Source organism: Phocoena phocoena, chromosome 11, assembly GCF_963924675.1.
Source record: "Phocoena phocoena chromosome 11, mPhoPho1.1, whole genome shotgun sequence".
Taxonomy (NCBI): Eukaryota; Metazoa; Chordata; class Mammalia; order Artiodactyla; family Phocoenidae; genus Phocoena; species Phocoena phocoena.
In genome coordinates this window covers 18,657,158-18,679,674 of record NC_089229.1, presented here as the reverse complement: position 1 = coordinate 18,679,674, position 22,517 = coordinate 18,657,158, and the positions used below count along the sequence as shown (strand labels likewise).

The window sequence follows — 22,517 nt, the reverse complement described above, 5'->3', positions numbered from 1 at the left end:
ATATCTGCTGTACCATGACCTCCACTGGATTAAAGTAGTATTTTTGGTAAGCACTTCACATCAGGTTAAGACCACATGTCCACTATGCAGTATGGTGGTTTTGTATTGCATCAACTTGGCAAAGCCGGAATTACATTTCTCAGGATAGCTTTTCTATATGGTTCTGGGTTAGAGATGGTCAAAAAGGAACTTGTGGGTAGAAATGAGGCAGTAACCACTATATTCTTTTTTCTCTCTCTTTTTTTTTTTTTTTTTTGCGCAGGGCTCTCACCATCGCGGTCTCTCCCGCTGCGGAGCACAGGCTCCAGACGCGCAGGCTCAGAAGCCGCGGCCCACGGGCCCGGCCGCTCCGCGGCATGTGGGATCCTCCCGGACCGGGGCACGAACCCGCGTCCCCTGCATTGGCAGGCGGATTCCCAACCACTGCGCCACCAGGGAAGCCCAACCTCTATATTCGTGAAGGTCATTGTGGTTAGAGGTGGTGAAACACAGTTACACAGGTATCAGCAAATTCCAGTTTGTTCGCCTCTTAACCAGTCTGCGTTCTTTTCTTTCAGACAGCTTGGTTTGCTGACCAAAGGCAAACCTAAGCCCATCACCAGACACCTGGCTTCAAACTCACGGAGCGGGCATACCGAGCTTCCAGGGTTCTCTGCAAGCTTTGATTTGTCCATGGCACCTGTGCTTTATGATGGCTGATTAGTGTCTCTGCTCTAAGCCTCCAATTCCCCTTTATAGACCTTCAAGCCCCAGCTCTTTCCACACTGTGTAGTCCATGCTTATAACATATTCCTTAATCCATATTATTCATATAGTGTTCTGCTTTTTTAAAACAGATGTAAACTATTTATTGAATATTTGCCACCAAATATTGCTAAATACATCATCTGGCAGCATATCGCTTCCAAGTTAAAATGTCAGAAACAAATACGAATATTTACAATTCTTTTAAGGAATGTTATATGAGACATTAGACTGTAAGTTTTTTGGCTTATAATTCTTAAATAAATGATAATAGCAAATAAAATCTTCAGTGCGAGATTGTGATTAAGAGACATTTTACAAAAACACAAAGTGGCAATAATACCACTCAACATCCTGGGTTAGATCCCTTCAGGAGAGACTCATAATTTATGCAGTCAAACTTGAAAATTTACAGATAAAGGTAGTTCAACACTGCCACTGAGAAGCACATCTCTTAACGTGTACAGCCTTGAGGGCACAGTTTTGAAGGTCTGAAATACCAAGTTGGTTTGATGATTTAGTCAGTTGGCACTTAGGAATACATTGATTGCCCTGTCATTTCAAAATAGCTTTTCAGAGTATGTCTGAAACTTTTGGAATACCTTAAAAATTCTTTATTTTTGGCACTCAAGTGCTATGCGGTTCTGGTATTAGTATTTCTTGAACACATTACTCACTGCATCAAAGAATTCTTTAATTGTACTAGGGATATCCTTGATTGCTTGCAGGAATCTCACTCTGGTATTGACCTCCGCTGGGATCTTACTGGGACTTTGTTTAGGCGCTCCTGCCTTTTCAGTTGGGTCCTGGAATTCTGCCTCTGGTTGTTTAATCACATACTCTTCCACATCAGCAGCTGCCATTCGAAGGAGGGACTTAGTGAAGTTAACTTCTACACTGTTTTCCTCTAAAAGTTTCATAATGACGTCTTATGTGAAACCTGTATTTTCTTCCTGTCCTGATATGTGCAGTCTTTGTGCTGAGCCCAAGGATTTTACTTTAGTTTGTGTTATACCTCCTACTCTACCCTCTTTAGAAAGGAAAGGTTCCTCAAACAAAGAAATAGGAGCTTGACCATGTACTGTCCCAACTACTTTTGAACATGGTCTGAATAGTATAACATCTACTAGGACTTAGGGTACTAGCATTGATAATGAGAATCCTTCACATGTACAGTGTGTTACAGTTTTTAAGTGCTTTTATATATATCAATTAATCTTCATAACTTCCACTGTTGATGTTTATCTGCTCCCTACTGGGTACACAGCACTGTACTGGACCTTTATTAGCCTATCTGATCCTCACAATGCAATGACTAAAGTTTTCTCTTGTGATGAAATAAAAATGTACATTTTTAAAACAGTGGCCATCAAAATGCCTTTTAGGACAAAAATTGTCTTGGGAGGAAAAGGGGAATATCTTGATAAACAACTGGGAATAGAAGTTGGAATCCCAGAAGCTTGGCTATCAGCAGGAACCCAAGGAAAACAGAGAGAGATGGTCAAGAAAATGGGTGTACATGGGCATGGGGGGTGAAGTTTAAATGTAGAAAGGGCATTCAGGGAAACCTCACTGATGAGACCATGAGGAAGAAGCATCTTAAGGGATTCTCAGAAAGCCAGGGGAGGATCTGAAACTTTTATGTTTGAGCTAATTTTTTTTTGTAGTTCAAGGAACAGAGACTCTCTAGCTGTCATATTAGTATTTATAGAGAGATAGGGAAATTGAGGCTAAAAAGAGGGGCAATTTGAGATCATAGAGTCAGATACAAGTTTATCTTACTTGAGCTGCCGAGATGGGTCTGAGGTCACAAGCTTAGGCTCTACCCCAGACATACTTGACTCCACATCCCCTCTTTTGGCTAGAGCCCCTGCAGCCTCTGATGATGGGGAGAACTCTCCAGAGCTAAAGAAGGGTTAGCCAACCTTTTCCCTGTGTCAAAGCAGAGCCCAGAGCAGGAGCGGCCCTGTACATTCCACAGGCGAGCTTCGCACTGAAGAGTCTAAGCAACTGACGACAGCAATGCCTGACCTTCCCGGCTCCCAAGCTAAAGAGGGGCATCTGGATGTTGGGGAGAGAGGGGTGCCTGAGAAATATTTCCAGAATGTAAGAGGTGGGGCAAAGGTCCTGGCAAACGCTGGAAAGAAACAGGTCATGGGCTCACTGCCTTTTTCAGCCAAAGGAATTCCTAAAGGAGAGACACAGAGAAACTTCAGCCTATAGGAATAATTGCAGGCGACAATGTCCCCGAAGTTACCCAACACAGGTAACTTCTATTCTTAATGATGGGTGTTTTATTCCCCCAAGCATCCAGGCTCACACAACAGGGGATGGTGGACATGCCAGACGCTTGAGTGGGACACACTGCCTGCTGACTTCAGGGGTCCATCCAGCCAAAGAGAGTTCCCATGGTGTCCCTGCGGGTCCTCAGCAATGAATAAAACCAGAGGCAGCTCCCTTTGGGGACACAGCAATTTTTCAAGCATTATCTCATTTAATCCTCGTAACACATCTATGAGGCAGGTCACAGTATCATACCGATTCTACAGATGAATAAGTGGAGAATAAAAGGAGTAAAATAACTTGTCAGAGGCCACACAGCCAGTCAGGTGAATCAGATCTGATCTCAAAATCCATGTCCTGGAGTAGTTTGAGAGATTGATGAACTTTCAAAAGCTCCTCACTAGAATATGAGCTCTTGAAGGAGACAGGTGGGGTCTTACTAACCTTTACAACCTTTATCACTCCCCAAAGCACAGTGCCTAGCACACTGGTACCCTGTCAACTCATTCATTCATCAGAAGATCTTTACTGAGCCCTGCTTGGTGTTAGCACAGTATTGGTCCCTGGTGATACAGAGCATGGCAAGGTGCACAGGAGTGAGCTGACTTTCCCCAGCACTGAAAAGACAGAATCAACATGTTCCTGGGCTGACCTGATAGGGGAGGGCATACGTGGATAAATAAGAGGCCACACAACCTCCCACTGGGAGATGTCATGGGGTTGGGCCCTGAGAAACACTTGACTCAGCTCTAGACAATGGAGCTCAAGGTGGACCTCAGATTTCTAGGTAAGGGTGACCAGTTTCTAACACCCAGCTTGGCTGTAGGCCCTGCAACTCTGGTTAGTGGAGCATGGAATAGACTCTACCTTTTGGCCAGTGGGTTTGAGAACACAGACTGCTTGTGTGCCAATCCTGGCTCTGATGCATAGTAGCTTTGTGACCTTGAACAAGTTGTAAGATGGGATAATAAGAGAATCACTCTTGTAATATTGTGAGGATTAAATGAGTCAATGTGTTTAAACACTTAAGAGTGTATCTGTGTTAGCAAACGTCAAAGCAAGCATCACAGCCTGGCACCGATGTCGCATCACATGCTGCGGGACGCCCCCTGCCTTCACACTGCGTCCTCCAGGTCTCCACACCACATTCATCAGACTCACGTACGGCCATGAAAAATGGTTGAAAGGTACCACCTTCGAGACTGTACTCAGCAGATGCAACTACTCCCCCTGCTCCCTGGCTGACTATACCACAGGTTAAGAGCGGCTTCAGAAAAGAGGAAGATGTATCCCAAACCAGGACGAAGATGAAAAGAGCGAGGTCCATAGAGCTCAAAACTGAAGAAAGCACTCAGGCGGACATCTGTCCATGGCTTTAAGAAGAAAAGCTGCAGGGATAGGATTTCAGCATTTGAATTACTGCTGCGTGTCCAGTTTATAGAAGAGTAGTTTATTTTCTAGACAAGTTGTATTCCTCAAAAGTTTTAAAAATTGAACTATAGCTTAAAAATACTAGGGGAACTTGCTACTTAAGGGCATTAACTTGTGAATGCATTTGCAGAACCAAGAATCCATTAGAGAATAACTTATTATTAATCAGAAACTGGACTGTCCCATGTTACGTTTGGCTGCACTCTCTTTCTAAAAATTGTCATGCGTTACGCATGTAATATTTGTTTTCCTGATAGCAGAAGAAGTAAATGCATGTAAGGAAATCTTTGTGCAAGAGAAATGCAGCCTTGAGGGAAGTAAAGCATCAAAAGGTCTCAAAGAACTGCCATGGATTTTTCTACATTGTGGTACAGTAGGTACAAAATAAAATCTTTAAAAGGTACAGCAGAGTGTGTGAACTCTACAAGAATTATGGTCTTGCTAGGTTTTGGCCACTTGATAATTCTCCTCAAAGAAATATCTTTTATCTTTTTAAAACTTACTCCCGTTTTTTCTATTTTGTGACTATGTATTATTGTCAAAATATTCTCTTTTTCCTTCTTGAGTTCACTCTGTGGTTCTCTTTTTTAACTTCTTGAGTTGAACACTTAGTTCATTAATTTTCTCTTTCTTTTGGATGTATGCATTTCAGATTACAGCTTTAGCTGCATCCTGTAAGTTTTGAAATAAGTTTTCCTTCTCAAGTTCTAAATATTTTAAACTTTCATTAGATTTCTTCCTTGTTTCATAACACACTATGGGAGTTTCTAAAATTTCCAAGCATGCAGATCTGGGGAGAGAGAGAATCTTTTTTTCTAATTATTTTGCTTTGTGGTTGAAGAATGTGGTCTGTGTAATTTCAGTTCTGGTATTTACTGAGTTTTCATTTGTGACCTTCAACAGACTCTGATTTTGTAAATTTCCATGTATCTTTGGGAAAAAATGTATTTCGTAATTGTTTTATGCATGATTCTAAATATATCAATATTTTCATCAGATCAACTTCATCATTGCTTTGTATATGGGAGTAATATGTTACAAATTCCCATTTAAATTACATATTGGTCAATTTCTCCTTGTAATTCATTCAGTTTTTACTCTCTGTATTTTTGAGAATTCTTTTCTTAAAAGAATACAGGTTTCTGATTATATATTCCTGGTGAATATTTTCTATGTAATGATACTGTTTTGTTTTTTTGTTTTCTTTGCTAATAATGCTTTTTGTCTTAAGGGTTATTTAATTTAAAGTAATATCATTATATCAGTTATATTTTGATTTATAACTGCATGGTATATCTTTTTCTATCCTTTTATGTTAAAAAAATTCCTTATAAATATGTCTCAGGTATACCTATTATAAAAAAAATATTACTGAATTTGTTGTTGTGGTTGTCATTTTTGCTTTTAAAGTCCAATCTAGAGATTCTAGGAAGATAGTAGTGACAGTGACATTGTAGCTTTCCATCTTAGTGAATCCCCACATTAAAGCAAACACAGCAATTAAATAGCAAAACCAAAGATCCATGGACAACATTTACCACAAAACTAGGCAACAAGGTATCTCCCCTAGTATAAGCACATGGGGACAAACCAGCAACAGCCATGAGACTCACATGGTATTGGCATCTGTGCAGGAGAAAGTAGAGGGAAGTACACAGGGTTGTGTCAACTGGTGAAAAGAACCCCAAAAGAGCCAATAGTTATTTACTGGGGAGCACAGTGGGTCAATTTGAGTACATCAGATGAAACTGAGAATGAATTCTCTCTCTAATACCAAGTGAGTTCAAGGAGCACGAAGTAAGGACTGAAAGGGTTGAAGCAGTTTAATCCTTATGAACTCTCAAAACTTAAACGGATTTTCTTCCAATTAAGGAACCATACTGTGAAGAAACTACTAGAAGGAGAATAAAATTGAGCAATTAGGGAAAAGTAAGATTAAAAAAGAGAAGATTCCCACCCAAGTGGCGAAAGGAAGACAGTCAGGAAATCTTGGGAAGCAAGTGGCCATATTTTTAAACATTACATAAAAATAACAGAAAAAGGAGCTTTGTGACATTAGAAAAGCTTTACTAAATCCTGCCTCGATCTAAAAGGTCAGGAAAACTAATTTCACATAAAAGTGAGCAACAGAGAAGCATCAAGTTCAAATCTCATATGAAGTTATAATAAGAAATGAAGTAACAGGGAGCATGGTAATATTTTTAGAGAGGATGAAAGCATCCCAGAAAAGTATGCCCACAAACAGACCAAAATGCAACTTACTATTTAAAAATTAGTTATGACATCCTACCAGGATACCTGTACTGGACACAATTTAGAAGAAGAGAGCTTGCACTTAGCATCAGACAGGCATCATGCTGTAGTGATACCTGTTATCATCCTGCCTGTAAAGAAGAGGACATGAACTGAGGAGTGTAGCAGGCAGCCTATTTTGAATATTAAAGAACTAGTGAAGCCAGATGCAGCCCTCAAGATTCACCTCTGTTCTTTCAGCGCCCATCAAGTTTGTGGGGCTTAATGCCTTATAATCAAAACGAATCCACGTCACTTATTGACTCCATTCCAAATTAAAAAGAAAAATGTTTCATGTCAAAAATTTTTTTTTAATTTTAAAATAAAAATTAGTTAAAAGACATTAAGAATGTTACACAGAATATGAAAAAATAACATATATCAAAATTTTTAAAGCTGGGAACTTAAATTCTAGAACTCAGAAAAGAATTAGAAATAAAATATCCTTTAAGAAATCAAGACAAAAATAGAAGGATACAGTGTGGAAAAAACACTCAGCTAACGAGCTAAAGGATAGAAGGTGGAAAAGGAATTTTTTTTTTATTCAAACAAGAAGTCACAAAAATTATAATCATCCTCATCAGTTCACTCAGTCCCATGGAATTAATTTTTTTCATGTTGATCTTTTGTTAGCACTTTTATGAATTCATCAGTTTTCCATTAGAGTTCTGAAAATGCTTATTCATTCAGTTCAGCAGTATAGTCAGCTACCAGAAACCTGTACTTGTCAGAGTCTTTTCCATGAATTCCTTGAAGAAGAAACCCTTTTATAGGAACATTTTTGCAAAAGCATCAGAGTACACCCAGAACTGTCTGTAAATGACAAAAGACTTAAAAATGACCATGGTTAAAGATTTGATGAAAGTTCATAATAATGAAACTGACAAGGAAATTTAGTTATTTCTGAGATATACATTTTAAAATAATAATGAGAATTATGACTTATAACATTATACCAGAACATATAAGATGCTTACGAATTTCATGTAATGTCTGAAACATTTATATTAATATATTTCCATACAAATAACCCAAAGAAAGTTTCCTATTAGTTTCTTTTTTTCTTGAATTTTATTTATTTTTTTATATAGCAGGCTGTTATTAGTCATCAATTTTATACACGTCAGGGTATACAGGTCAATCCCAATCACCCAATTCATCACACCACCATCCCCAACCCCCCACAGCTTTCCCCCCTTGGTGTCCATACGTTTGTTCTCTACATCTGTGTCTCAACTTCTGCCCTGCAAACCGGTTCATCTGTACCATTTTTCTAGGTTCCACATATATGTGTTAATACACAATATTTGTTTTTCTCTTTCTGACTTACTTCACTCTGTATGACAGTCTCTAGATCCATCCACGTCTCAACAAATGACCCAATTTCATTCCTTTTTATGGCCGAGTAATATTCCACTGTATATATGCGCCACGTCTTCTTTATCCATTCATCTGTCGATGGGCATTTAGGTTGCTTCCATGACCTGGCTATTGTAAATAGTGCTGCAGTGAACATTGGGGTGCATGTGTCTTTCTGAATTATGGTTTTCTCTGGGTATATGCCCAGTAGTGGGATTGCTGGATTATATGGCAATTCTATTTTTAGTTTTTTAAGGAACCTCCATACTGTTCTCCATAGTGGCTGTATGAATTTACATTCCCACCAACAGTGCAAGAGGGTTCCCTTTTCTCCACACTCTCTCCAGTATCTGTTGATTGTAGATTTTCTGATGATGCCCATTCTAACTGGTGTGAGGTGATACCTCATTGTAGTTTTGATTTGCACTTCTCTAATAATTAGTAATGTTGAGCAGCTTTTCATGTGCTTCTTGGCCATCTGTATGTCTTCTTTGGAGAAATATCTATTTAGCTCTTCTGCCCATTTTTGGATTGGGTTGTTTCTTTCTTTAATATTGAGCTGCATGAGCAGTTTATATATTTTGGATATTAATCCTTTGTCCATTGATTCGTTTGCAAATATTTTCTCCCATTCTGAGGGTTGTCTTTTCGTCTTGTTTACTGTTTCCTTTGCTGTGCAAAAGCTTTTAGTTTCATTAGGTACCATTTGTTTATTTTTGTTTTTATTTCCATTACTCTAAGAGGTGGATCAAAAAAGATCTTGCTGTGATTAATGTCAAAGACTGCTCTTCCTATGTTTTCCTCTAAGAGTTTTATAGTGTCCAATCTTACATTTAGGTCTCAAATCCATTTTGAGCTTATTTTTGTGTATGATGTTAGGAAGTGTTCTAATTTCATTCTTTTACATGTAGCTGCCCAGTTTTCCCAGCACTACTTATTGAAGAGACTGTCTTTTCTCCATTGTATATCCTTGCCTCCTTTGTCATACATTAGTTGACCATAGGTGCGTGGGTTTACCTCTGGGCTTTCTATCTTGTTCCATTGATATATGTTTCTGGTTTTTGTGCCAGTACCATATGATCTTGATTACTGTAGCTTTGTAGTATAGTCTGAAGTCAGGGAGTCTGATTCCTCCAGCTCCGTTTATTTCCCTCAAGACTGCTTTGGCTATTTGGGGTCCTTTGTGTCTCCATAAAAATTTTAAGAATTTTTGTTCCAGTTCTGTAAAAAAATTCCATGGGTAATTTGATAGGGATTGCAGTGAATCTGTAGATTACTTTGGGTAGTATAGTCATTTTCACAATATTGATTCTTCCAATCCAAGAACATGGTATATCTCTCCATCTGTTGGTATCACCTTTAATTTCTTTCATCAGTGTCTTATAGGTTTCTGCATACAGGTCTTTTGTCTCCTTAGGTAGGTTTATTCCTAGGTATTTTATTCTTTTTGTCACAATGGTAAATGAGAGTGTTTCCTTAATTTCTCTTTCAGATTTTTCATCATTAGTGCATAGGAATGCAAGAGATTTCTGTGCATTAATTTTGTATCCTGCAACTTTACCAAATTCATTGATTAGCTCTAGTAGTTTTCTGGTGGCATTTTTAGGATTCTCTATGTATAGTATCATGTCATCTGCACACAGTGACAGTTTTACTTCTTCTTTTCCAATTTGTATTTCTTTTCTTTTTCTTCTCTGATTGCCATGGCTAGGACTTCCAAAACTATGTTAAATAATAGTGGTGAGAGTGGACATCCTTGTCTTGTTCCTGATCTTAGAGGAAATGCTTTCAGTTTCTCACCACTGAGAAATGATGATTGCTGTGGGTTTGTCATATATGGCCTTTATTATGTTGAGGTAAGTTCCCTCTATGCCCACTTTCTGAAGAGTTTTTATCATAAATGGCTGTTGAATTTTGTCAAAAGCTTTTTCTGCATCTATTGAGATGATCATATGGTTTTTCTTCTTCAATTTGTTAATATGGTGTATCACAATGATTGATTTGTGTATATTGAAGAATCCTTGCATCCCTGGGATAAATCCCACTTGATCATGGTGTATGATCCTTTTAATGTGTTGTTGGATTCTGTTTGCTAGTATTTTCTTGAGGATTTTTGCATCTATATTAATCAGTGATATTGGTCTGTAATTTTCTTTGTTTGTAGTATCTTTGTCTGGTTTTTGGTATCAGGGTGATGGTGGCCTCATAGAATGAGTTTGGGAGTGTTCCTTTCTCTGCAATTTTTTGGAAGAGTTTGAGATGGATGGGTGTCAGCTCTTGTCTACATGTTTGATAGAATTCACCTGTGAAGCCATCTGGTCCTGGACTTTTGTTTGTCGGAAAATTTTTAATCACAGTTTCAATTTCATTACTTGTGATTGGTCTGTTCATATTTTCTATTTCTTCCTGGTTCAGTCTTGGAAGGTTATACCTTTCTAAGAATTTGTCCATTTCTTCCAGGTTGTCCATATTATTGGCATAGAGTTGCTTGTAGTAGTCTCTTAGGATGCTTTGTGTTTCTGCGGTGTCTGTTGTAACTTCTCCTTTTCCATTTCTAATTTTGATTTGAGTCCTCTCCCTCTTTTTCTTGATGAGTCTGGGTAATGGTTTATCAATTTTGTTTCTCTTCTCAAAGAACCAGCTCTTAGTTTTATTGATCTTTGCTATTGTTTCCTTCATTTCTTTTTCATTTATTTCTGCTCTGATCTTTATGATTTCTTTCCTTCTGCTAACTTTGGGTTTTGTTTGTTCCTCTTTCTCTAGTTCCTTTAGGTGTAAGGTTAGATTGTTTGAGATTTTTCTTGTGTCTTGAAGTAGGTTTGTAGAGCTATAAACTTCCCTCTTAGAACTGCTTTTGCTGCATCCCATAGGTTTTGGATCATCGTGTTTTCGTTGTCATTTGTCTCTAGGTATTTTTTGATCTCCTCTTTGATATCTTTAGTGATCTCTTGGTTATTTAGTAATGTATTGTTTAGCCTCCATGTGTTTGTTTTTTTTATGTTTTTTTCCCTGTAATTCACTTCTAATCTCATAATGTTGTGGTCAGAAAAGATGCTTGATATGATTTCAATTTTCTTAAATTTGCTGAGGCTTGGTTTGTGACCCAAGATATGATATATCCTGGAGAATGTTCCATGTGCACTTGAGAAGAAAGTGTAAACTGCTGTTTTTGGATGGAATGTCCTATAAATATCAATTAAATCTATCTGGTCTATTGTGTCATTTAAAGTTTCTGTTTCCTTATTTATTTTCATTTTGGATGATCTGTCCATTGCTGTAAGTGAGATGTTAAAGTCCCCCACTATTATTGTGTTACTGTCGATTTCCTCTTTTATAGCTGTTAGCAGTTGCCTTATGTATTGAGGTGCTCCTATGTTGGCTGCATATATAATTGTTGTATCTTCTTGGATTGATCCCTTGATCATTATGTAGTGTCCTTCCTTGTCACTTGTAACATTCTTTATTTTAAAGTCTATTTTATCAGATATGAGTATTGCTACTCCAGCTCTCTTTTGATTTCCATTTGCATGGAATACCTTTTTCCAACCCCTCATTTTCAGTCTGTATGTGTCCCTAGGTCTGAAGTGGGTCTCTTGTAGACAGCATATATATGGGTCTTGTTTTTGTATCCATTCGGCCAATCTGTGTCTTTTGGTTGGAGCATTTAATCCATTCACATTTAAGGTAATTATCAATATGTATGTTCCTATGACCATTTCCTTAATTGTTTTGGGTTTGTTTTTGTAAGTCCTTTTCTTCTCTTGTGTTTCCCACTTAGAGAAGTTCCTTTAGCATTTGTTGTAGAGCTGGTTTGGTGGTGCTGAATTCTCTGAGCTTCTGCTTGTCTGTAAAGCTTTTGATTTCTCCATTGAATCTGAATGAGATCCTTGCTGGGTATAGTAATCTTGGTTGTAGGTTCTTCCCTTTCATCACTTTAAGTATATCATTCCACTCCCTTCTGGCTTGTAGAGTTTCTGCTGAGAAATCAGCTGTTAACCTTATGGGAGTTCCCTTGTATGTTATTTGTCATTTTTCCCTTGCTGCTTTCAGTAATTTTTCTTAGTCTTTAATTTTTGCCAATTTGATTACTATGTGTCTTGGCATGTTTCTCCTTGGGTTTATCTTGTATGGGACTCGCTGCACTTCCCGGACTCGGATGGCTATTTCCTTTCCCATGTTAGGGAAGTTTTCTACTATAATCTGTTCAAATATTTTCTCTGGTCCTTTCTCTCTCTCTTCTCCTTCTGGGACCCGTATAATGTGAATGTTGCTGTGTTTAATGTTGTCCCAGAGGTCTCTTAGGCTGTCTTCATTTCTTTTCATTCTTTTTTCTTTATTCTGTTCCACAGCAGTGAATTCCACCATTCTCTCTTCCAGGTCACTTATCCATTCTTCTGCCTCAGTTATTCTGCTACTGATTCTTTCTAGTTTAGTTTTCATTTCAGTTATTGTATTGTTCATCTCTGTTTGTTTGTTCTTTAATTCTTCTAGGTCTTTGTTAAACATTTCTTGCATCTTTCTTGATCTTTGCCTCCATTCTTTTTCCAAGGTCCTGGATAATCTTCACTATCATTATTCTGAATTCTTTTTCTGGAAGGTTGCCTGTCTCCACTTCATCATTTAGTTGTTTTTCTGGGGTTTTATCTTGTTGCTTCATCTGGTACATAGCCCTCTGCCTTTTCATCTTGTCTGTCTTTCTGTGAATGTGGTTTTTGCTCCACAGGCTGCAGGATTGTAGTTCTTCTTGCTTCTGATGTCTGCCCTCTGGTGGATGAGGCTATCTAAGAGGCTTGTGTAAGTTTCCTGATGGGAGGGACTGGTGGTAGGTAGAGCTAACTGTTGCTCTGGTGGGCAGAGCTCAGTAAAACTTTAATCCGCTTGACTGCTGATGGGTGGGGCTGGGTTCGCTCCCTGTTGGTTGTTTGGCCTGAGGCAACCCAACACTGGAGCCTACCTGGGCTCTTTGGTGGGGCTAATGACAGACTCTGGGAGGGCTCATGCCAAGGAGTACTTCCCAGAACTTCTGCTGCCAATGTCCTTGTCCCCACAGTGAGCCACAGTCACCCCCTGCCTCTGCAGGAGACCCTCCACCACTGGCAGGTAGGTCTGGTTCTGTCTCTCCTGGGGTCACTGCTCCTTCCCCTGGGTCCCGATGCACACACTACTTTGTGTGTGCCCTCCAAGAGTGGAGTCTCTGTTTCCCCCAGTCCTGTCGAAGTCCTGCAATCAAATCCCACTAGGCTTCAAAGTCTGATTCTCTAGGAATTCCTCCTCCCATTGCAGGACCCACAGGTTGGGAAGCCTGACGTGGAGCTCAGAACCTTCACTCCAGTGGGTGGAGTTCTGTGGTATAAGTGTTCTTCAGTCTGTGAGTCACCCACCCAGCTGTTATGGGATTTGATTTTACTGTGATTGCGCCCCTCCTACCGTCTCACTGTGGCTTCTCCTTTGTCTTTGGATATGGGATATCTTTTTTGGTGAGTTCCAGTGTCTCCCTGTCGATGGTTGTCCAGCAGCTAGTTGTGATTCTGGTGTCCTCACAATAGGGAGTGAGAGCACGTCCTTCTACTGTGTCATTTTGGTTCCTCCGTCAGGAATTTTTTTTAATCAAAGGAAATATGGGCTTTTTTTTAAAGTTTCAAGAGAAAGTGACAAATACAAAGATGGGCAAAGATAATCTAACATACAGATATTAGGAGTCCCTTAGGAATAAAACCAAAGCCAAGAAACAGAACAGAAAACTTCCTTAAAATTAAAAAAAAAAGTAGAAGAAGAAGATTTGAAAGTACCTATTGAAACATCATACTGGGCCTTTCCTGAGGAACTTACTAGAGAGTAAGTTTCAAGCAACTGAAATGAAAAAATGACTAAAATTAAATAAAAGCTTGAAGGAAAGACTACAACGTGTAGTAGATAAATGTTCTGATAATGTAAACATTGTAAACTACTTTTAAAGTATGATATGGATTCAGATTGAGATATGTTATGTATCAAAAACCTAGAGCAAATGTATATTTCGTGATCAAGCATTCAATTTAAAATTATGAACAAGTCAAAGATGTCCCATCACCACTTCTATTCAACATTATATCAGTGTTCCAAGCCAGTACAAAGTGCAAGGGAAAGAAATATACTAATTGAAAAGTAAGAAAAATGTTATAATTCAGACGTGATAGTCTAAGAGGTGATAATAAACTATTAGAACTAATAAGGATGCAGAAAGTTCTGGATATAAAAATCAATATTCAAAAAATTTGTGTTTCCATATATCAACAAAAACAATAGAATATATAATTTTTTCAAGATACCTTTGAAGATAGCATTGAAACCTATATGATACCTAGGAACAAATATAAGTGAAAATATGCAAGGATTTAATGAAGAAAAAAATCATAAAACTTTGTTCAAAGACCCAAAAAGTGATTGAAATAAAAGGAGAGATATACTATGTTCATGGATGAGAAGATTCAACATCATAAAAATATCATCTCCTCAAATTAATCTATAAATTTGACATAATTTCAATTCAAACCTGACAAGAAGCTGATCCTAAAATTCACTTGAGAGATCAAATGGCCAAGCAATTTTGAAAAACAAGATAGTATCCTCACCCTAGCAGACATCAAGATTCCTAAGAAAGTTGTAGCAATTAGGATAGCGTCGTTTTGGTAGCAGGACAGACCAAGAGACCAATTAAATAGGTCAAAGAATCCAGAAACAGGAACACGTAGATGAGAATTTGAACCCTGAGTCATAACTGTTTTAGTCGATTCTGTTCTAGAGTCTGGAATCAAGTATTTTGTCAGGACTCAGATTTCACTACTGTAAGATCTTGAACTGGAATTGGATCTATTCTCCTGGAATCATAACCTTGTTATACATACGATAAATTTAAATTTCAGACTGTTCAGTTTCCATATAGGCTTTTTAAAGACTATCCATTAAGGCAGAGTAGAAAAATGTTGGCATAGAAGGCAGATGTTAATTGCAGTGTTGTTCTTTGTCAGTGGCTCATTTTTAGCAACTCCACCTTTCTTTTCTCATTTGAGGATAAAATGCAATAATATTCACAAAAGCACTTCAAAAATTCTCAGGTATCCCTCTGTCTCAGGGCCAAATGTAATAATAATAGCTGTTGGAGGCTTTATCATGATCCAGACACTCTAATGAACATGTTATATGAATTATACTAGTTAATCCTCGAAACAACCTTATGAAGAAAGTGCAGTTATCATCCTCATTTTATGGTTGGCACATTGAGGGTAGGAGGAATTAAATAATTTATCCAAGATCAAGGTCAATTAGCTGGGAAGTAATGGAGCTGGGACTTATATCTATGTCTGTTGAACAGCAGCACCTGGTCTCTTAGTTACTCCTCCACAGTCTTTCTGTAAAATATTGTCATCGCCCTGTTTGAAACTGAACTGGTACATTTTCAGTCTTAAAATCAGAGTAAAGGGAAAACTGCATAATCTGAATTAATTAAAACCAACCAATCATCTCTCCCCAAAACATCTTTACAGAACTAAGTCAACCTTATTTTCTAATATAATTTTTAGTCTTCTGACAAGAAATGCACAGGTGACAAGCAGGCACTGCTAAAAAACAAACAAAATTTTAAAAGTGTGAGAAACTTGGAGAGGATGCTGTTTCCTGAAACAAGAGTCAACTCCTAATGCCCCGTTTATGGACCAGGTCTTACACTGACACATGAAGAAGCTCTTTTAATTAACTGGTTAGAAATTTAATATCTTCACATATGCAAGGCAAGTCGACTTGCCCAGGCAACCAGATACACCAAGCTTTGTATATTAGTTCTGCTCTTTTGGCTTTTGAATGAACCTTCTAAGTCACGGGCATTAAGGCTGTCTTAAGTAAGTGTTTTTTTTACACCAGTGTTCTTTGGGAAAATGAGGATATGCTAACCAGTGGCGGAGAGTACAAGGTGACCGAGCAAATTAAAACTTAACAATAATAATATTAAGCGACAAGAGCCCAAATAACAAGATCCAGGAGATTAATTTGCTGAATATCATGTGGTTCTCACTAAATGTGAACAAAGAGATCTTCAGAGCCTTGCCAAAATATGAAGAGAGCGATTAGGCAAAGTACCCAAATGCATATCTGCCTTTGCATGGCTTTTTCAGAAACCATTTCCAAGAAGTTAAGGTGAGTTTTGCCACCTTACTAGAGTGGTAAATTTGAAGGCATGTCTTTGGTCTTAGTAACACTGCCAAACTCAGGTATTTTCTGTATTTGTCTTAGTGGTCCCCTGAACTCTCTTACCTTAACAAAACTGTGGGTAGTTTTCCTAAAAATAGAATATTATTTCTTCTGATATCTGCCTTCAAGAAATTTAAGAATTGCACTTGGGATAAGCATAACACTTTCTTACACAATTTCTTAGCTGTATCATTTACACCTTTAACTTTTTCTTAACCATTTTATTTGAGCTATGTCACCTGGGTCCACAAACTATCTCTATGAGATTACAATCACCTTAAGAGTAAGTGCTATAGTAATTCCTATTTATTTTTAAATTCTCCCATCAAAATTCATAAGTGATTCTTCATGTAAAAGTTCTACAAAGTTTTTCTGTTTGTATTTCTTGTCTCCCATAAAATTTAACATGGATTATTACCCAGAGGAGACAGGCAGTAATTTATTCTTTGAGCAAAATTAAATTTGTTTAATTAAAAATTTTAAAGATTTTACTCTACTTTATATACCATATTTTGTAACTTTAATTTTTCCCCTCACTCAACAAATATGTATTGATTTGTACTATGTGCCAGAAACATATTATTACTATATTTCTCTTAAAACAATTTTTTTCCACAGAATAAGATCATAGAATTTGACAGCCAGAAGGAGCCTTGAGGGTTACTAATTCAATACACTGATTTTAGAGACGATGAGGGAATTTTTCGAGAGTTTGCAAAAGTAGTGTCAGACCTAAGGAAAATAGCTGGTTGGTGCCTCAGTGGGAAGTAACACCCAGGTCTCTTGACTTTGGTGCCAGGACTTTCCCTTGTCAGAAGTTACTTTTAAATTTTCTAGTATGTTTATAGATGAGAAATTCATCGGAATGTGCCATTTATTGTACCTGAAAATGGTTACTGGTCGCTGCTTGTCCCAGTGACCCTACTGTAATAGAAGAGAAATGAGCCTATATTAAGAACGTTTATAATCACAGTCAAGAAACATAAAAGTATTTGTACCCTTTGATTCAATAATTCTACTTTTAAGGATTTATCCTGGGGAAATCATCAGAGATACAAACAAAGATTCAGGTACAAGACTCTACTTCAGGCTTTTTATCAAAAGTCTAACCATAAACTACCTGACGCCTCATGGAAGAATATTATACAGCTTCAAAGGATGTGTAGTCATGCAACAAAACTTAGTATAATGTTAAGTTTTAAAAAGGTAAAATTTCACACAGTCTAATTTCAGTTTAGTAAAATGAAATTAGATGTAGTGCATTCTAGTCTGAACAAAATAGACTTAAACTCATAACTGTGGTTATTTTGGAGTAATAAGATTATCAGTGATTTTAATTTTCTTTTGTTACTTTTTCTGCATATCCAATTTTATAAAACAAATTTGTATGCATGTATACTAAGGAGAGTGAAAAGGAGTACTGTCATAAAAAGAATACCTCTAGTCAAGGTAGGCCCAGCAGGTGGCCAAACTGAACAGACACTGACAGGGAGAAAAAAAAAAAAGTTGATTTAAGTGAATCCATAATACCTCTCTATTTTTTTTTTTTTTTTACTTTTTAAAAAGTTAGTAAACTTTATTTTTTAGAACATTTTAGGTTCACAGCAAAATTGAGCAGAAAGTACAGAGAATTTCCATCTACCCTCTGTCCCTACACATGCACCACCTCTCCAATTGTCAATTACCACTCTATTTTAAACTTTTTAATGATCCCTTCACTTCTGGTTTGCCACAGTTATCATTCTTTTCTGGACTGAACTTGAACACCCTTGGTAGTCTACTCACATATTCCTAGCAAGGAGTCCCCTGCCACACACTCTCAGCCTTACCACCCTAACCTGCATTTGAGATCATAAGGTGAACCCCATCATGCCCCTACATAACTATTTATAATCCCAGGTCATCCCATATAATCCAGACTCTGCTCCCTATGTGTCTCTGTACACCCCCTAGTCTGACCCAATCTCTCACACCCCTTCACGGCTCCAAACCCTTCCACTGCAGCCTGGTGGGGAGGCTGCTTGGTCAGCAGCAAAATATTCTACATGGCCAACCTCTTCTTCCAGCATCTCCTTCACTTTGTCCTTGAACTGAAACCTGTCTCCTGGGGCCATTCCTTGTTAGGGAGGAATGGGAATTTCTCTCCCATCCTCTACCACCTGGCGTGAAGTGGGTTACATGTCCTCACATGTGTTTTTCGCTTGCAAAACATTGTCCTCCCCTTCTCCATGAAAGCCAGTTTTTCTGAAGCTCATACCACCAGAACATACCCTATCTTGGAAATATATTTATTTAATGTTCTGCTTTGTTAGCTTCAGACCTGAGACTGATGATGCTTCTAAAACGTATACCCAGAGTTAACCCACACCTGAAAGGTTCACCTGGCTTTAAGTCCCAGATGTGCTGCGGCACTGCAGCTGTAAAGTGAATTGTCATTGGTATCCATTGTAAAAGGAACCAAATGTTCTCCATAGATGCTGCTGAAATGGTCAGAAGAGAGAGAGGTTTAATTCAGAGTGCACTGCCCATTTGACTACTGTGTCCTAGAGGGTTAAGGAAGGAAATGAGCCACCATCCAGTTAGGACAACGGAAAAGCCCTATGGACTGTGGCAGCCGCAGTCCCCAGCACCGTCCAGGCACAGAGTAGACCCTCTGTACATATTTATTAGCTGACTGACTAATGGCTTTTAATGCCATTCCACACATTCCAAACTAGTTTAGCCTATAAATTCCTGTAGCCTGACATTTCCCATTCAACAATCCACAACTTATCATGTTATCTGATCTTTTGATTTGACTGGTTTACTTAAAGACTGGAATTTGTAGGGCCTGACCCATAGAAAAATAGAAAACGAGTGGACTTAAGAGCAAAAAAAAAAAAGTTTATTTATAACTCCAAAATTAAAGTCTGAAGCTAAAGCACACTCTGATCATATAGGGCTTTTGTTTGATTGGATGATTAGTTTCATCTCCTATGGTTTCTCCTGCCCCCCTCTTATTTATGCGGCTACCTATGCAAACGGCTCCAAGCAACACTGTCACTCATTCTTTGAAACATTTGTTTTCCTTCAGCAAGTATTTATCTAGTGCCTACTATGTGCTGTGCACTATGCTAGGTGCTAGACTAGCACAAACAAGATTGATAATGTCCCTGCCCTGTATGCCTTCTACCAAAGTGGCAGGTAAGGGCCTTATATATTTTGATTCTATTTCATTCTATTCTATTCTAATAGACTTAGACTTACATAATAAAATAATAACAAATATTATTTCAGTAGTAATTTTTAATTAACAAAGTATTTTCACAACCAGTATTTTATTTGATGCTCAGAAAAAGCTCCATGGGAGGGTGTAGAGAAAAGGGAATCCTCCTACACTGTTGGTGGGAATGTAAATTGGTACAGCCACTATGAAGAACAGTATGGAGGTTCCTGAAAAAACTAAAAATAGAACTACCATATGACCCAGCAATCCCACTACTGGGCATATATCCAGACGAAACTATAATTCAAAAAGATACATGCGCTCCTATGTTCATAGCACCACTATTCATAATAGTCAAGACATGGAAACAACCTAAATGTCCATCCACAGATGAATGGATAAAGAAGATGTGGTACACATATGCAAGGAATGCTACTCAGCCATAAAAAAGAATGAAATAGTGCCATTTGCAGCAATATGGATGGAACTAGAGATTATCATACTAAGCGAAGTAAGCCAGAAAGAGAAAGACAAATATCATATGATATCAATTATATGTGAAATCTAAAATATGACACAAATGAACTTACCTATGAAATAGAAACAGATTCGCAGACATAGAGAACAGACTTGTGGTTGCCACGGGGGAGGGATGGAGTGGGAGTTTGGGGTTAACGGAGGCAAACTATTACATATAGAATGGATAACAATAAGGTTCTACAGTATAGCAAAGGGAACTATATTCTGTCATGAACCATAATAGAAAAGAATATTTTAAAAAAATAATGTATATGTATGTATAACTGAATCAATTTGCTGTACAGCAGAAATTAACACAACATTGTAAATCAACTATACTTCAAATTTAAAAAAAAAGCTCTATGGGGTAGGAAAAGGGGACTAGTTTTAACTGATGTTATTTTACAGATGACACCGTCAAGACACTGAATGTAATGACATTAGCGGACATTATTCCTAAGGGACTGAGACTCACATGGGGTGGGGAACCTGGGACAGAGAGCACGAGCTAGCATCCAGTGGAGAAAAGACAGTCCATACACTACCCACCATCACTGTCTGGAAATCTCTTAGGCTGGTTTATTTGTTCATTTTTGACTTTTACAGGACACATGCTGCTGCAACAGTTTTATTTATCACCATGCCTGAACCTCTTGCCTTGGGAGGTCTGTTGATCAAGGCTACCGTGGTCATCTTAAACAGATATCCTTCTCACTGGCATTTGGTGGGAACACCTCTCTCACCAGGTAACTTACCAGCCTTGCAAGCAAAGGACACGATCTTTGCCCAGTCAAATTTACCAACATCACCTGCAGTAGTGTTTACACACCTCAAATACAGACACTGTGGCTTCCTTTTATGAACTTCTATGAAAAGCTTCTAAGAGCATTAAACAAGTGCATTATTGAAGAGGTCTCTTTAAGATCAAATCACGATAATTACACAGAAGAATATATTTTCATTTGGAAAGGATACCAAAGCCCTGAACACTAGATACCCAAAACAGAAGGAGGAAATCCCATGAAACAAAATCCTCAGGACTGATTGTATTTATGTCTGTATCTTTATATTAGGCAACTGGCCCAGCCCTGGACTGTTCAGCCGAGGGCTACCATTCAAGAGGACGTGTAGGCACTCTGCTCCCCAGTAAGTCAGAGTGGGAGATTTCTACTAGGTTATCTAGTCTGATCAGCCCCTTATGCAAGACTTTTTTCCTCTTCGGTTAAAGGAGCGATATTTGTATTCCTTTGTGGTTTTTAAATTCTGAAGATATCCAAAGAAATAACAGAAAAACAAACAAAAAAAAAACACCAAAGCAAGGGAGTGTCGACTTGGTCAAGATAAGCATGTGCAAAAGCAGGGGCTGTCGCTTCCATCTCCTCTCTAGATCTGGCGGTGAACAAAAGCAGCCGTCAGATGGAGCCCAGCTTAATCTTGAATGTTGCTTGCTTAATTTGACTATTTAAACTTTTTAATTTGTTTTTTTTTCTTTTCTACATCTTAAAAGAAGAGTAGAGTATTTTTAGTTTAAAGAAATACCATATTTTGTGAGCAGGTGGAGAGCTAGAAAATTCTAGTCACCAGGTGTCACACTATCAAACAGCACACCAGGTGTAAAAAGTGGAAAAATAGGGCTTCCCTGGTGGCGCAGTGGTTGAAAGTCCACCTGCCAAGGCAGGGGACACGGGTTCGTGCCCCGGTCTGGGAAGATCCCACATGCCGCGGAGCGGCTGGGCCCGTGAGCCATGGCCGCTGAGCCTGCGCATCCGGAGCCTGTGCTCGGCAACGGGAGAGGACACAACAGTGAGAGGCCCGCGCACCGCAAAAAAAAAAAAAAAAAAAAAAGCCCCATGGTATAGGAAGGACAGCTAGTTTTAATGACGTTATTTTACAGATGACAAAAGCCCAAGGAGTAAGCGAGTGGGGTATACTTAGAAACACGTGAACTGAACTAGAAACACTAAGTTCAGGAAGGGGTTGTTACCTTTAGAGATCCAGGAAGGTAAGGAGTAGGGTGGGAAAAGGGAACTGAGGTGACTTTAAGTTTATCTGCAACATTCTATTTATGTTATTTAAATAAAATACAAGGTAGAAGGGGCAAAAGGTGAACTTTAATTAATTCTTTCTGATGAATAAACAGTTTTTCCTCTATTAGACTCTGCTTTTCTGCATTTTGAAGTATCTTTTCAAAAAAACAAAGGAGAAATATGCAACAAAAAAGGAACTAATAGTCTTTAAGAATATTTATACTCCCCTCTGTTTTCATGACATTACAAAAATCAAATGTGATCATCGAAGTGGAGACTCTAGCCTAATAGTAGCAACAAGCATGTATAAACTATCCATTCCTTTTATTTTCTTTTTTGTTCTTTTCCTTTGCTTTTTTTTTTCTTCTCTTTTCCCCTATACTCAGCAATGAAATTATTCTAAATTATCCTTTTATCTTATATAACAGTTAGAG

The 22,517-nt window shown here is 38.1% G+C and overlaps 1 pseudogene; it reads right to left on the bottom strand.

The window, feature by feature from the left end:
* Positions 1 to 1,139: 1,139 nt before the first annotated feature.
* LOC136131332 (programmed cell death protein 10 pseudogene) overlaps positions 1,140 to 22,517 on the bottom strand; it is a 45,384-nt pseudogene continuing 24,006 nt past the window's right edge.